This window comes from Rousettus aegyptiacus, unplaced genomic scaffold (assembly GCF_014176215.1).
Source record: "Rousettus aegyptiacus isolate mRouAeg1 unplaced genomic scaffold, mRouAeg1.p scaffold_m13_p_1, whole genome shotgun sequence".
Classification (NCBI taxonomy): Eukaryota; Metazoa; Chordata; class Mammalia; order Chiroptera; family Pteropodidae; genus Rousettus; species Rousettus aegyptiacus.
Genome location: NW_023416284.1, coordinates 177,360,008 through 177,374,961, shown reverse-complemented (window position 1 = coordinate 177,374,961; position 14,954 = coordinate 177,360,008). Strand labels below are relative to the sequence as shown.

Genomic DNA, 14,954 nt, shown 5'->3' with positions numbered 1-14,954 from the left:
GAGTCAGGAATTCAGGTTTATCTACTTCTATTACTATTACTTTTCCCTGTCTCTAATACTTTTGCTATTTTTTTCAATTTCATACCTTAATTTTTTTTTTTAGCTCCTGCTAGTAAAGCCATTTTTACCTTGGCTTTTATCTAAGGTATACTTAATTTCAAACAAAAAATACAAATTATCACCTAAATTCTTTTTAAATGTCCAAAAGATCTAGTTCTAAATGTTCCATAAAAAGGACATAAATTTTTTTTTTAAATCTATCGATGGAGCTAAGTGATCTCACGAATGTGGTTTATTATGTTCACATGAACGCATCTTACAAAGAGGGCCAAACCTGGAGGCACATGCAGACGCAGAATCATGTCCCATCAGATATGTAGGGAGTGTGGGATTCCCCTCGAGGCTTCCCCCATGTCCCTCCCACATCCATTCCACAGCTATGATCGAAAGAGGTTGTCGAGATGCTGCACTAACCTTAAGTCTCTGAAAAAGGAATATATATGTCTGTTCTCAAACACAGCCTTGGACCACCAAGGCAGAAGCATCTGTTCTACTTAGTGGTTAAGTGGGGGACCACTTTGGAAGGGATAATCTCTTGGCAAGGAGCCTGACCCTTATCTTACGCTTCCCAGCACCCTTGAACAGGCCTGGTCTGAGGAGGGGGCTATGCAAGTCGCTCACTCTGCACTAAAATATCGAAAGAAAGGTGTTATCTATTTGCACTCGAAACACTATTTACAGTCTGGTCAGTATGGATGGGAGTCATAAGATTCCTCAACGGACTCCAGTTTCTGCCTACAAACTCTGGTAAAAATCAAGGCACTTGACAAGTGTTAATTTGACTGGAGAAGAAGGCAGGCAGCTGGTTCTGTCCCTGCTTTAAATGGTTGCTGGCTCTAGAGCCAAAGGAGAAGTAATAAATAAAATGTTACCCATTTTTCTATTAGTTCTTGCCTTCCTGGACAGCGCTCACCATTCCTCCATCCCTGAAAGACATTTCTGTAAAGGGAGTGATGGGAACTGGTGGCGCACGGTATATCTGTACGGAAGGCACACACTGAAAAGGAACACACACTGCCCGCCCTAAAATAACTCAAAACCTCATCACCCTGAAAGTGAGTTTAAAACTTCGGAATCCGTACGTGTGTCAGAGGGCCACGGCGAAATGCTTCGACGTGTTGGAAAAAACTCCAGCAGCTGTTCGGCTGCACCCTTACTTTCCAGAAATTCTATAAATAATCCTCCAAGCTACAACAACTTCAATAAAGCTTCCTATTTCTGTCTCTCCACCTACCAATTTTCGGAGAATTACATGCTTGGCCAAATTAACGTAAAGCGGAGGAAGTACTACGCCAAGCCAGGCTCTCTCGGTCCCTGCCGATAAGCTCGGTGTTGAGACAAATGCCTGATGAATGAGCAGCCTCTCGGGGATTAGGACATGAATCAATCCTCCTACTTAAACAAGGTACCCCTCACACTCAGATTACAACGGCTCCTATTTCTTTAACGGAACGTTCGAGACAAAAGTTAAGGACAAACATTAACGAACAGCGGACGTCAAATTACAAGTTTGAAAAGAAACTCTTGAATCAAGTAGCTCACTCAGCTCAAAACTAAGGACTGGTGAGGTTATATAATAACCAAGAAACTACAAAATACAGACTCTGCCACATTTTAATTTCCTTCTGTGCCTGGTAAAGATAAGGTAATCGTCATTAATGCCTTAACATGATCAGGCTGACAGCTGGTACTTTCTTGACATATCAGGAAAAATAAATCTACACAGTATATACCGCCAGCTTTTGGAGACTTAGTGAAACGGGGTGGACAACTACAATAAATCACCAATAGGTGTTGAAAAGGATATACACACTCAAAATTGAAAGGTAAAATTCCCTAATGCACACTGATGCCTGTAGCCTATGTACAAAATAACGTAAAACAGAGAATGGTCAGCACACAATGAAATATTGGCAAAAGAAGCATGTCAAGAGATATTTATATCTCACATATAGAATTAAGTCTCAGCTCCAGAAGGGGGGAAATAAACGTTTATAATCTTACCTTTGCCAAAACTTTAGAGGTAGCCGGTTTTTCTCAGACTCTCTTAATTAGCCGAAAAGTTTCACAACGTCAAGGTCCCTGTGTACATCCACGAACTCTCTCTTCTGTCTGCCCATGGTCAGGCAGGAAACAGTGTCTAACACTTCAAATACTCAGCCGTTAAGAGCTAAAAACAGATCCTGTGCAATGCTGGATATATTTTTGTCTTCTAGCTACACACCCTCATCATGTTCAATTTTTTCCATTGGTGGAAGAGTATGATGCAGACTTAACCAGAAAGTGGTTTTCCATGGGCTGCCCGAAGTGATCAGCCAGGACAGCCTGCCATCGGGCCCTGGAGCCGCCAGGCTCACCCATGACTGCGCTGCTGTTGGACCCACATTCCAGAATCACCACCGAAGTTCCACAGGCACGCGGCGCCAGAGTTTGCTGAATAAAGGTTTACTCACTTGAAGGGAGTCTCAGCTGCTTTTCTAAGCCTTTTGGCAGTAAGAACACACACCTACCATCCTTGGGTTTAAAGTGGTGGTAAACATTCTGTCTCCAAAACCACAGCTGCAACGTTACGGTCAGGAAAACCCTGCCTCGAGCCCGCCAAATTAATTTTGTGATTTGCGAACGATCAGGCGTACACTTTCTCTGCTCCTTGCCAGACTTATTTCATTTTTAAGTTAGCTAAGCTAGGGTACCCCACATTGCAAATCCTTGTAATAAGCGACGGGCCACTATTTCATTGAAAATATACAGTAAGTTGCCTTAAAAAAGTGATAGACCAGAGAAGTTCAAGTGTTGTTAAGTTTTGTTGTATCTTTCAATGAACGACCTACAATTTAAAGCGCACCCCCAAAGATAGATAAAGCAACATTTTCTGGTCTTTTCATATTAGTTACTGGGAAGGGGTGCCAAATGAGAGAACAGGATTAAAGCTCTATTATGTTTAAAATTTTGAAATTATATTCTGTAGAAGAAAATAGTTTAAGCAGGAGTTTTAAGTTCTCCTGGACAAACATATTACCTTTTTGAGGTAATGTTTTCACTATTTTAAAAATACGAATGGACCTATATTTGTAACAGACAAGATTTTTACTCTTAAAGATCAGATACTACTTTAGACAATTAAGCTTTTAAATCCTCATCCTGATGAAAAATGAATCATTACGTACAACCTACACATACGACATACACATGTACGAGTGGGATTTTTATCATGTTGTTAACACACGTTTCAAGGTACACTTTCTAATCTTAACTGGCAAGTAATGAGGCACTACATAAGACCATCGGTCCACTAGTTACAAAAATGAATCTTATCTCCTCAAAAATATAAATGTGAACACAGACCCAAGGACTTTTTCATCCTGGTGGGGAGGACCTGTAAAATTGTCTAACGCAATCCCCCAAGACACTGGAGACCTTAAGTGACTCACTCAAGGTCACACGGCTGGTCAGCGGCATGCAGTAGAGCCAGGACATGCCACCCAAGTAACCACAACCCCCGGGACTGAAGTCAGAAGGTTGCCACGGAAGCCAAGTCACATAACAGAAAACATGGGAATTCCCAAAAGGTTAATTTGGGGTGTGTGTGTGTGTGTGTGTGTGTGTGTGTGTGTGTGTTTAAAAAAGTACTCTTGGTAAATACAGAAGAAAGAATACTTCTGAGTCATTTGAACTGTTATTCCTTTAGATCCATCAACATCATTAGTTACTAACAGAAGAGTAAAATAAAATACCAGCCAAGCTAAAACACGCATATTTTTTCCGTAGGACCTTGAGATGAGAACTACTCCTTGCTCTGAAGAGAGGAGAGGAATTATGTCAGAAGGAAAAAGGAAATGTAAGGACATAGGCTACCGAGGGTGAAAAACTGTGGGAAGAACAATTAACTGCAAGGAAATATCTGTACATCCCTGTTTTAGTCCTGCCTCTAGGTTTAAGGCAAATCTGACCTTTTGATCCATTTTATATGTAGATCTCTCGTCTGCCAGAACTGCCTCTAAAATTGAATTATCTCCAACATTCCTCAGACACTGCCCATGGGTTTGCATTGTCTGGTTCCATTTTTTATCACTGAGGTCACCCAAATAACTTTAGTTCTATGAGTTTATAAAGCCACTTGGGGTTTCAAACTATGTCAGATTTTTCAAGTTCTTTAGACTTTGCCCAACTCCAGTAAACTAATCTCAGTTTAGCACTCCATCCTAAAATTGCAAAAACCAGCATATTTCCAAATCATAAAATGAGACTTTAGCTAATGCTTCATTCTGAGATAATAATATAACAGGACATATGTGTTAACAGGCATCTAAAATTAAGTTTCTTGGCAAAGATCTCCGAGAATTATGTAAATTACTACTTAAGAAGTATCCTATCCTCAAACTACAATGCAAAATGACACTTGAGAAGCAAATATAGCAAAATGTTAACAATTATCGAATTCAAGTGGTGAGCTTATTGTTCACTGTACAATTCTCTCCACTTTTCTATATTTTTGAAAATTCTCTTAATAAAAGTTTTGGGGAAAATAACATGTACACATGTACACACACACACACACACACACACACACACACGCTCCTAGAAACAAGAGTAGAAAAGTAGTTGCCTGGGCCTAGGGGAAAATCGGGAGAGGGTTGTAAAAAGGTACAAACTTTCAGCTATAAAATGGTAAGGTCTAAGGATCTCAAGTGAAACGTGGTGACTCTAGTTGATAAGCTATAGTATATAACTGAACTTTGCAAAGAGAGAACTTAAATGTTCTCACCAAAAAAAAAAAAAAAAGTGAGGGAAGGGTGTGTTAATTAATGATGGGGGAATTCTTTCACTACATATACATAAAATCTCCATGATATACACATTATTTACCTTACCGTGTACTTGTCACTAATATCTCAATAAAGCTAAATTTTATAAAAGCATCATGTTGTACTATGTGCCTAGTCGAGACTAAGCAAAAAATATTGTTATGCTGATTATAATCGAGGACATGACCATTTTCCACTCTACTATTACATCAAAAATCATAATTAATAAAAAAAATTGTCCTACGATAGATGATTGGATAAAGAAGCTGTGGTACATATATATAATGGAAATACTGTCATTTGCAACAACATGGATGGACCCTAAAATAATCACACTAAGCAAAATAAGCCAGACAGAAAAAGTTGAATATCACATGATATCACTTACATGTGGGATATAAACCTAAAAGCAACAAATGAACAGGACAAACAGAGACTCAGGGACATGGACTATAAGCCAGTGATTACCAGAGGATAGGAAGTGAGGGGTGGGGGGAGGTAGACGGGGTAGAGGGGGTCAAATGTGTGGCGACAGAAAGAAATCTCACTACGGAAGGTAAACACACAGTGCAAACATATATATGCCTTATTATTAAAATGTACAGCTGAAACTTACTGGATTTCGTTAACCAATGTCACCATAATAATTAATTAATTAATTTAATTAAATAAGCCACAGGGTATAGTGGAACTATCTCAGGCTTCAAAACCAGTAGACCTGGGTTAGCAATTCATCTCTCAGTAACTTAAAAGACTTCTGAATCCCATTACCTTCATCATAAAATGGGGTTGATAATAATAACACCTACCTCAAATGAAAATATGAGGATGTACTCATCTCTAAACAGTTATAAGAAAAAGCAACATTAAAAATACATTTTTAAATAAAAAAGCTCTCAGAATAACTTTTCTGCTTAAAATTCAAGAAACTCAACTCCTTCCATATTCTTCACTTTTAAGGTCCAACACAGAATAATACAAAGAGAATATCCCACCAAACATCATTCTTTATTGATAGTCTATAGTCAATTCTAAAGACTTCATCTGGTGAAACATAAATATAAATTAGCAAATAATAAATAAAGGTTGAAAATATGTTACTTTTATCCAAACAGGATCCCGAAGATTAAATAATCTCACATATACAATCATCCACCTTTAATGAAATTACACAAATGAGCAAAAGACTCCGTAACATGCTCATGTTCTGAAAAACACTTTAGTCTACTGTTTTTGATTGAAAAGCAGTACTTCAAACAACATGAGCTAAAAAAAAACATGGAACTCGAGGAATGCCACTAAAAACTGTTCTACATGAAGACAATACTAGCAGAAAATGAAGCATGCAAAACATACGTATGAAAATCCTAAAATCCACAGAAATATTACTTGGGAAGGTGACTCTTGTCCCGTTTCATTAAAAGGCACAGGTGTAGGAGGTCTGTTTCTGAAACCAAATGCTTCCAAATTAGCCCAGAGAATACAGCGAGAACAAGCATGACTGGCCTTCGGATCTAACCCCGCCACGGTATGAAGCTTTTACCTCCTCATGACACTGAAGCCCATACAAATGTGCAATGGACATGTGCAATTCATTTACCACCCAGTCATCTTCCCCAGGGGGCCAGCAGAACAGCTCAGGGCCCATGCATCTGAGTCCCTTTGCCCTGACCTCAGACTCTGCTGTGTGACATGGGACAAGTCACTTAATGTCTAGGTTTCTTATTTGTGGAATGGGGATACTACCTGCCTCACAGTGTCGTTTTAAGGATTACGTAAAATAATACATGGAGATTGTGTAACACAAGTTCTGTCTAACAATGCAGACTCCATAAAGCAGAGATCTTGTTTAAGTGTTTACTGTTAAGTCCACTACTTTAAAAAGTACCTGGTACATGGCGAATACCCAATAAATATTTGTTGAGTGATTGAGTGAGTGAGTGAATGAATGAATAAATGAGTGGGAGATAATAATGATGATGGTGGCAGTGGTGGCAAACAAAAGAGAATAGTGTCTGTCTAATGGTGTCTACATCTCAGTGTCAGAAGTCTCTAAAACCCCTCAACTTAAAATAAGCCACCCCATGCGTTATCAATGCCCAGTCAGCAAAACTTTCACAGTTTCTGCTTAAAATTCTCCAGCTGTTCTCCTGCAGCAGTCAACATTCCAGGCTGTTTTGATGTGGAGAAGATGCCAGAGCCGCCCACAGCCATGCATCTTTAAAATCAATAGTCAATTTTAAGATAGTGCAAAATACAATACTAGTATGGTATGCATTGCTTTAAAGCCACAGCGAATCTAAATTTCATAACACGAGCTTTTTCTAAGTGTCTCAAAGACTTCGAGTGCAAAAAGAATTTTTTAATGGAGTCGATTTTCATGAAAACAAGAAGTTTTATGGCATAAATACTTATAAAGTCCAAGTAGTATGTTACATTACATAACAAACGAGCCCCAATAATTGAACCAAATGACTAATTACTTTTGTAAGAATGAGCAAACATTAAATGTTATAAAAATTTATAAAACAAATTTTTAATAAAAGTTTTCCTTTAAAAGGACTTTTTTTCTGTAGGTCATTTTATCCAAATTAAATACACTCTGACAACTGACAATTACTGATAATGAATAAAACCGTAAATTTCAAAATTAAAAAGAATGGTATATAATAAATAACAAATATTTTTAAACAAATGATAAAATCTGTATTAAAAATCCAGCTATCAAAAATAAAACTACAAAATGAGTTTCAGCTAAGGGAAAATGAAAATTGTCAGTAGAAAAATCATTTAGGAAATATGCTTGTAAAATCCTGGCTTATAAATACTAGCCACTATACACATCTGTTTATAACATTTTTGAAGGGTTATATTGGCACATTTAAGAAAGAACAAGTCACGTGTCCAGAACTAAATGTAATTAAAAAGGGTTATTTATATTTAGCCTCTCACTCCACTTACAATATTTTCTTTTTATGGACTGAAGTGAAACTGTTTAAGCTGAAAGGTTCCTAACCAGTTTAATTCAGGGAATAATTAAATCTGAGTTTTCGGAGAGACCTACGAGGTCATCCATCTAGCCTAACCTTGCTCCTCATTGGAGAACCTCCCACCACAGCCTGACAGACAGATGAGCCACTGTCCTCTCCCCAGATACACTGAGCGATGGGGGTTCACAGCTCCACTGGGGAGCACATTCCATTGTTAAACAACCAATTGACAGATGAGAACTCTTTCTAGGGACTCCATATCCGTCATCCTAAAAAATTTCCACTAATTAAGTCCAGTCTTTCCATCCGTTATCAACACACGCCCTACCCTTCTCTTCCCCAATCACCCTACAAACGACGGAAGTCAACTTTCACGGTTCTTCCGTGCTCCCTCCCTTCCAGTTTATCTTCACAAAGAAGCCAGAACCACCCTTGTGAACACAGAGCAAACAAACGAAACCAGATTATGTTTTTCACTACAAAGCAAATGCACACGGAGAGAGAGTCTGAGGGCTTCAGTGTGTGCCTTAGCAGGCTAAGGGCACGGTTCTCTTGGGAACCCCACCCAGAGTAAATGAGGTGACAGAACTTCGTCTATTTTGGGGCCAGAAACTCTCGGGAATGTTGGGGGTTCACTAGAGAAGGCAGAATGGAACCTAGTTCCAGAATCCACATGCGTGTGCAAATTACACACTCCTGCCATTTCACCGAGCCAGGAGACCCAACAATTGATCGTTCGGAAGGAGAGGGAGTTTGCTCCTGAGAGGAAGTGGCCTAAAAGAAAAGAGAAAGAGTTGTATCTGAACACAGAGGGAAAACGGTGCCGTCCGGAGTCTACTCGCATACTCGGGGCTGTTTAAAATGTCTGAATAAAGCAGGCCTCGGTGCTGTATTCTCAAGAAACAGAGACCCTTTGCCTGCAAATTAAATTTTTACAAGTATTCTTCAGCACACAAAACATGCTCTGTTCTATTTTTCTTGAAATATGAAACTCCACGGAAATACCTTCAAGTTTTCCACGACTCATACAGAAGTAGATAGGACTTTTCCGGCTTTCTCCTCATTCCACTATGAGAAAAACGACTTCATTGAAAACAACTCAGTGTTGGGGACCCCGCGCGACGTGCTGGGGACCGTGGCAAATGCCCCACGCACGACACATCCCAAAGGGCCGGCAGAAGGCAGAACCCCAAGCTGCCAGATGAACCACGTTTTTAAGAAACACTGAAAACACTGCTTTTCTAAGCATTTCTTTGTTCTCAAAGGTAGACAACTAATTTAAATACCCTTGAAACACTTGTCAGGGACATGCCGTGCAGACCCGACCAAGCTTATCCGCAGCCAAGAACCAGCCAGACTCCGTGTTCCTGCCTTAGGACTCAGCTGGCAACGCCAATGCGGCTACGCGTAAAACATCCCGGTCAGAGCGAGACGGCTCAGCGTCACAGGTAGGAGCTCACCTTCCTTCGATGCTTTCTTAGGGTCCAAGTTTCCTGAGCTGACCTGACCATACGACTCCAACTAGAAATGATATACTCTAGATCTGCTCTTCGGCAGGAGGGATCAAGCATGGGCTCTATCAGTATTTAGTACATAAAGAGGTGGAAATGGACACTTCTCATTTTGTAAGTTTTCCGCCTCTGCTCCCAGGAGATGGGCACACAGTTCTCCAGAGAGAGGGGACCATGCACATTAAAGAGCGTTTGTAATGAGCCACTCAGGCTTGGCAGTGGGTCCCCTGCAGGAACCACAGTTATAGCACCTGAGGGACCCACGTTGGCTTTACCGACGCAAGTCGGCATTCGGAGAGCAGTTAGCAGAACTACGTAGGAAAGAGACACGCAGGAAATACGGACTGACATAAATCAACACCTTGGAGATTCGCAAGCGCCTCCAACTCACCCCTTAAGGCAGTGGGGATGACGCTTAGAGAAATCATTCATTCGTCCAGAATGAGCTGCCCGAAGAGGCGTCTCTGTAATGCGAGCACGAAGTCCTGGCAAGAGAGAAGGAAAACGCAGTGGGGGTGAGAAGCAATTCCTCAAAATGAGAGTTTTTATAATCGAAGTTTGATTTCTCGGCATTCTGCTATATCTTGTGCTTGGTACAAAAAGGAAGCATCTGAAAGAAAAAAAATCAAGGGTTAAGTGATTAACTACACAGGACACAGGAGGGTCTTCCCACATCCTGACTGGAGAAGCAAATTTACTGCTTCGTCCTGTAACTTCATATGGCCGAGTCATTTTATTGATACAAGGAGGGAGGGCAGAAGGGAGGGAGGAGGGAAGCGAAGGAGGGGAAGAGACGGATGGATGGATGGATGGATGGATGGATGGACGGACGGACGGACATAGAGCCTACTGTGGTCAAACCACTAATCTCTCAGAGGTGGGAGTAGAGCAGCGAATAAGAGAGGAAGTCTCTGCTCTCACTGAGCTTCATTCAAACAGGAAGAAGCAGTCAAAACAAACACGTAAATAAGAAAAATGCTTTCCAGTGATATGTGACATGCAGAGATGGGAGGATTATGAGACAGTGAATGACGAGCGGCTAATTTAAAACGGAAGCTCAGGAAATGGCTGTCTGAGACAACGACCGGGCTGAGATCTGAGCGCTACTTTGCGGTAAGGGGAATGGTCCCCAACAGAGGCAGCACGGGTCCCTGTGCAGAAGGACTGGCGAGACCCTAAGAACCAGCGTGTCAAGGACGGTCATCACGGGCTGTGGGGCAGAATCCAAATGAAAGTGCGTGAGGTCAACGATCAGAGTCTTGTCACTCATTAAGCAGGTGATTTTAGTGCCCTCTCTTACGGAGAATACTACTTGCTGCCTATCGTTGATAAGATGCCCAGTGATATGTTAAAAGTTCATGGTCCATTCGGTCAAGATCCCAGAAAGTCCCTTTTCTTTCATTGTAAAATGTAAAGAGATTGCTTTCAGAGAGTGAGACTTGCCTTTTTATAAGTCAGTATTTCACCTCTGCTATGTACACAAGACACTACATTTTGGTGATAATTGTGTACTATGAGTGACAGTCCTTGATAAAAAATGCAGACTTTGGAGCCAAAAGATCAGGGTCCAACCCCCTGTTCCCCCATTACCACCTGAGTGAGTCCAGGCTGGTTATTTAAATTTTCGAAGCTTCTGATTTCTTCAACTATAAATGGAAAGTAATATTAGCTACTTTTCAGGGTTATTCTAAGTATTTAATAACATAATGCTCATAAAATAATAAAGTGGCCTTAGTAGCAATACATTACTTTCACTGTAAATAGTTGCTATTGGGAAATGTTTGGTTATCACAATGATTCATGCTATCAAAATACACCTATATAACTAGGCACAGCACAAACAACAATTTTCATGTACCATTACAGACTATCCTATGGGTGAACCTCTAAAAACCAGCCCAATTCCCTCTCACTGCAGGTGAGAATCTAAAGCCGAAAGAGGTAGACCAATTTGCCCAACGGGTCATAATTGGTCCAGAGAACATTCCTAGAAACCTGATCTATTTGGTCAAAAATGCCTGCCTTATAAGATAAATCCTATATAGACATAACTTTTTAACTCACTTTGTAATTAAACCAGCATGGACAAGAAAATACTTTTAAATGGTAAGAATGGAAAATTGAGCAAGCTTCAGCAGGCCCTATCGACACACATTATAGTGACCATTTTTCTTAAAGCCAAGAACTGTCATATTTTACTGATGGCCTGATGTTAATTTGCTAACCGAGAAACCATAAAATAGGAGATCTGCCACATTTTAATTTTTCCAATGAAGATATTGCACCTCGAGCACCTATCACGTGACAGCAGCTTTCGATACGCGCATTCTGAACCCTTGGCCATTTCATGAGCGTGACAGTTTTTTATCCTCTAAGCACTTGCACGTGCTGTTCCCTGCTGGGAATGCTTTCCTGGAGAACTCCTCATTCCCCCTCGAGACCCAGCTTACGTGTATCCTCCTCTGTGGAGCCTGCCCCGACCCCGTCCTTTCTCCCCGCAAGAAATGAAGGGTCATCCCTCCCCTTCTGCACCTCACCACTCTACCTGATACAGGTAACTACATGGCAACTCTTTCTTTTTCACGCGTCTGTCTCCTTTACGAGGTTTTCATGGCTTCAAAATTGAAAAGGACTCGTCTGGCTTTGTTTTCCTGACGGCCAGCACGGTATCTTACACACGGGCACTTAACGAGTGTATGATGAATGGATGGACGGAAGAAATGATGCATCGAATCGCTAATACAACATGATTTAAATGTAGACCGGCCTGCTTTTCCGTCACGTGACTTATATTGCATATAAAGGGAAAGTTGCAACCTAACTATGGTGATAGTTAAGGTTTTGTGTCGACTTGGCTAAGCTACAGTACACAGCCGTTTGGTCAAACACCAGTCTAGACGTTGCTGTGAAGGCATTTTTTTAGATATGATTGACATTTAAATCGGTAGACTTTGAATAAAGCGGATTATCCTCCATAATGCGCGTGGGCCTCAGCCAATCAGTGGAAGGCCATACAAGCGAAGACTGAGCTTTCTCAGAATATTTTTCTCGGGTTTGAAGAAGGAGTTCTGCCTCCAGACTGCAACACAGGAACCTGCCCACCTCCTGCCTTTGGGAATTCGAACTCGAGACAATATCAACTTCGGCCTGAGCTACCAGTCTGCCGGCCTACCCTATGGATTTCAGACTCACTCAATAATGTGAGGCAATTTTCTAAACTCTCTCAATAGATAGATGACGAATAGACAGATAGACAGGCAGGCAGGCTCCTGCTGGTTCTGCTTCTCTGGAGAATCTGATTGATGTAACTACTAATCGTTTTGGATGGCAACGATTTTAGACAGGATTCGGGAATTTTTGAGTCTAGAGTACAAGTACACTGATTCGAACCCTGCTCATTTCGCAGAGGAAGACGGAGAGGCCCGGAGAAAGGCTGACCTGCGGGAGAGAACTGGGGCTGGAGCTTGGATCGCCAGCCGACGACGTCAGCCCCGTCCCAGAACCGACGACAGTGGTTTTGTCCCAGGGACAAATCGGCGGCTGCCCGAAGTACTCTCCCGTGGATCCTGCGTCTTCTCTGCAACCCTTTCCACTTCCCGGGGGTATTCCGCATCCAAAGTTAACTCGCATCCAGCTGGATGGACTACGGTCCATCTGCGGCAAGTGGATGTTCTCTCGACTGCGTTATCGGCGAGACGCGCTCGTACTCCGAGCCCTTGGGTGACACTACGGAAGGATCTAACGGGCTCCACGGTGTATTCGAGGCCACGAGATTCAAGGCAGCGCTGCTACGTAAACCACGTCTAGAACACGGCTCTAGCAAGGCTATGTTTTTAGCTACACAAAGAATGTGCTTGTATCCGCGGCAGCACGCAGGGACCGCGTGCGGCAGAGTCATCGGCCCACGGGTTTCAATCACGCTCTTTTCAGCCTGAACATCAGCCAGGTCCTGGAGCCTCTGAGCGTGCTTTGCCACCACGGTGTCCTTGTAACTGAACAGGAATAGACCTTACGATGTTTTCCTCCCACGAGTTTGGCGGTGAAAAGCTGTTCGATTTCACGAGGCTGAAGATTCTGCCCGCAAACCTCCCCTCGAAGCTGAATGCCATCGGACCCCCCCTTACACCGCAGTGAAAAGAAAGGCCGGCCACACCCACGGCACAGCCACAGCATTTATCAATCCATCGGGAGCCTACTGTCAAGGCCACCCTAGGGTCCCAGTGGCCAGTGTTTACGAACCTTCTCTGCAGGGGGGCAGAGTGAGTCAGCCGCAAACAGCGGTCAAACACCGGTAGGTCAGGAGAAACTGCTGGAGAAGAGAGTGATCGATTTAGCTAAACCCACGCCCTTAATTAAAACACGCTCCCCCTACTCCACTTAGGTAGAAAGAATGCATTTCTCCCTGAGAAATTTCTAAAAATTCACGCCTTTGCCTTCTTCAATTTAAACCCCCTTTGTAACTCCCATCTCTCCGAATGAGAACCACGTTTTAAAGTTTCTGGATGTGCTGTAGCCTTGCAATCTGCTGGGCAGCTTATCAACGCAGAGACTGGGGCTGCAGGTTTGTACTAGAACAATGCAGTAGGTGGGAACCGTTCCAGGAGCCAGAAAGGGACTGGGAGTGAGATCCACGACTCCTGTCTCCTGCAACCCCTCCCGTGACCCAGGTCTAGACTGAGAGGAGGCGGAGCGCGCATCAGCCCAGCCTCTCGGGCCATTGGAGGCTTCAGAGACAGGATGAGGAAAGCGCTATGTGATGCTGACTCCAGGGCACCTGGGGATCGGGGGGGGGGGGCCGTGCCGGGATGGACCCCAGCACGCTGTTCCTGCACCAAGAGCGGGCGGAATGATATGCGGCCCTTAACAAAACAGGGCTGTCCACTCCCCCAGCGGAGGACAGCGCGCCAGCCGATCGCAAAAGAAAGACTAATTACCACGAAAATAGGAAGTTTCAGTCGATCCTCCCCAAATGACAGACTTCTGTACACATGGAGCACAGTGCTTACAGCTTATGGCGAACCAAGTAACAGCAGAGCCCTTGTGATTTCTAAAACAGCTCATGTGAAAAACCAAAAAAAAAAAAAAAAAATCAGTGAACAGCTGGAAGCCAGGCAGAGCACGTCCACTGGGCCACTGTGTCCCCGAGGCTGGCTTCTGTTTAGAATAAGTCTCCCTGGGGATTCCCACGAAGTTCACGATCCAGGGACAAAATTCAAGCATGTAGAAGTTGGCGGTGTCTAGCCGGCGTGCCTAACATGCAGGCCGCCGACTCAGTTACTCAATTCAAGACCTATCTGTTGAACGTACATTGTGTTCAAGGCGCTATGCTAAGTGTCCAGAATATGATGGTGGCGGAGAGGCTGCTACGGTCTCGCACCGCCTGTAAACGAGTAAACCATCGGTCACAATGCAGTGTGGTCCACGGGGGTAAGATGCTGCGGGCACACACAGGAGTGGCCCGAAGCCCCGTCTTCAAGACCCAAATACAAGTGAGACCTAAATAACACCCACGTCACAAAAACTCCCGAGCTTCCGTGTCCCAGGTAGAGCAGAATGGATTTGGCTACACTAGGCTCCCGTGAATGTTT

General features: G+C 42.8%; 1 protein-coding gene across 7 annotated transcripts in view; it reads right to left on the bottom strand.

Annotated features, from left to right (window-relative positions):
* The window catches only part of TIAM2 (TIAM Rac1 associated GEF 2), a 217,719-nt gene that overhangs the window by 111,842 nt on the left and 90,923 nt on the right, over positions 1 to 14,954 (bottom strand). For 3 of the 7 annotated variants that reach the window (XM_036222944.1, XM_036222993.1, XM_036222973.1), the window contains one exon: positions 9,758 to 9,851. The exons of 2 other annotated variants lie outside the window; for them this stretch is intronic. The gene's annotated coding sequence lies outside the window, so the exon portion shown is untranslated. Of the gene's footprint in view, positions 1 to 2,064; positions 4,479 to 9,757; positions 13,676 to 14,954 lie in introns of those variants that run through there. 2 more of the 7 variants (XM_036222953.1, XM_036222956.1) reach the window with 2 other exon arrangements.